The sequence below is a fragment of the Arachis stenosperma genome, chromosome 2, assembly GCF_014773155.1.
Source record: "Arachis stenosperma cultivar V10309 chromosome 2, arast.V10309.gnm1.PFL2, whole genome shotgun sequence".
Classification (NCBI taxonomy): Eukaryota; Viridiplantae; Streptophyta; class Magnoliopsida; order Fabales; family Fabaceae; genus Arachis; species Arachis stenosperma.
Window position 1 is genome coordinate 108779548 of NC_080378.1, and position 2284 is coordinate 108781831.

General features: G+C 39.3%; 1 non-coding gene across 1 annotated transcript; it reads right to left on the reverse strand.

Annotated features, from left to right (window-relative positions):
• Positions 1–1031: 1031 nt before the first annotated feature.
• On the reverse strand, positions 1032–1139 carry LOC130963839 (small nucleolar RNA R71). The gene has a single exon (XR_009079957.1). It is a non-coding gene; the product is annotated as a small nucleolar RNA R71 (small nucleolar RNA).
• Between the last annotated feature and the right edge of the window lie 1145 nt (positions 1140–2284).

Below are 2284 nucleotides of genomic sequence, written 5' to 3' on the forward strand. Positions count from 1 at the left end.
TTGTTAGGCAAGACATTAACTTTCAAAATCAAATCTTTTAAAATTGTTTTCAAATCAAATCTCTTTTTTTAAAAAAAAAATTGTTTTCAAATCATATCTTTTCAATCACATTTTTTTTAAAACCAATCATATCTCCTTAACTACATCTTTTTCAAAATAGTTTTCAATCAAATCTTTTTGATTTCTAATTTAAAAATATTTTTCAAAAATCACTTGATTTCTTCTCCACTTTTATTTTCGAAAATCAATTAGTGTTTTTCAAAAATGTTTTCAAAATATTTTAATTAATTTTCGAACAATTACTTCCCTCCTTCTCACATCCTTCTATTTATGGAGTACCACTCCTTCTCAATGCACAATTCGAACCTTATCTAAGTAAAGTTCGAATTCTTCTTCTCCTTCTTCTTTCTATTTCTCTTTTCCTCTGACACCTCAAGGAATCTCTATACTGTGACATAGAGGACTCCACATTTTCTTGTTCTCTTCTCTTTCATATGAGCAGGAGCAGAGACAAAGGCATTCTGGTTGAAGCTGACCCTGAACCCGAAAGGACCTTGAAGAGAAAGCTAAGAGAAGCCAAAGCACAACTCTCTTTAGAGGACCTGACCGAATTCTTCAAAGAAGACATGGCAGCCGAAAACAACAATAATGCAAACAATGCAAGGAAGGTGCTGGGTGACTTTACTGCACCTACTCCTGATTTCTATGGGAGAAGCATCTCTATCCCTGCCATTGGAGCAAACAACTTTGAGCTTAAGCCTCAATTAGTTTCTCTAATGCAACAGAATTGCAAGTTCCATGGACTTCCTATGGAAGATCCTCATCAGTTCTTAGCTGAATTCTTGCAAATCTGTGACACAGTCAAGACTAATGGGGTAGACCCTGAGGTCTATAGACTGATGCTATTCCCTTTTGCTGTAAGAGACAGAGCTAGAATATGGTTGGACTCTCAACCTAAAGAAAGCCTGGACTCTTGGGAAAAGCTAGTCAATGCCTTCTTGGCAAAGTTCTTTCCACCACAAAGATGGAGTAAGCTTAGAGTGGAAGTCCAAACCTTCAGACAGAAGGATGGAGAGTCCCTCTATGAAGCTTGGGAAAGATACAAACAATTGATCAGAAAATGTCCTTCTGACATGCTTTCTGAATGGAGCATCATAGGTATTTTCTATGATGGTCTCTCTGAACTATCTAAGATGTCTTTGGATAGCTCTGCTGGAGGATCTCTTCATCTGAAGAAGACGCCTACAGAGGCTCAAGAGCTAATTGAGATGGTTGCAAATAACCAATTCATGTACACTTCTGAAAGGAATCCTGTGAACAATGGGACTAGTCAGAAGAAAGGAGTTCTTGAGATTGACACTCTGAACGCCATTTTGGCTCAGAATAAAATATTGACTCAACAAGTCAATTTGATTTCTCAAAGTCTGTCTGGAATGCAGAATGCACCAAGCAGTACCAAGGAGGCTTCATCTGAGGAAGAAGCTTATGATCCTGAGAACCCTTCAATGGAAGAGGTGAATTACCTAGGAGAACCCTATGGTAACACCTATAATTCTTCATGGAGAAATCACCCAAATCTCTCATGGAAGAATCAAGAGAGACCTCAACAAGGTTTCAATAATAATGGTGGAAGAAACAGGTTTAACAATGGCAAACCTTTTCCATCATCTTCTCAGCAACAGACAGAGAATCCTATGCAGAACCCCTCTGACTTAGCAACCATGGTCTCTGATCTAATTAAAACCACTCAAAGTTTCATGAATGAAACAAGGTCCTCCATTAGAAATTTGGAAGGACAAGTGGGACAGCTGAGCAAGAAAGTTACTGAACTCCCTCCAAGTACTCTCCCAAGCAACACAGAAGAAAATCCAAAAGGAGAGTGCAAAGCCATAAACATGGCCGAATTTGGAGAGGATGGAGAGGCAGTGAACGCCACTGAGGAAGACCTCAATGGGCGTGCACTAGCTTCCAATGAGTTCCCCAATGAGGAACCATGGGAATCTGGGACTCAAAATGAGATCATAGAGATTCCATTGGACTTACTTCTGCCTTTCATGAGCTCTGATGAGTATTCTTCCTCTGAAGAGGATGAGTATGTCACTGAAGAGCAAGTTGCTAAATACCTTGGAGCAATCATGAAGCTAAATGACAAGTTATTTGGAAATGAGACTTGGGAGGATGAACCTCCTTTGCTCACCAAAGAACTGGATGACTTGTCTAGGCAGAAATTACCTCAAAAGAGACAAGATCCTGGGAAGTTTTCCATACCTTGTACCATAGGCAC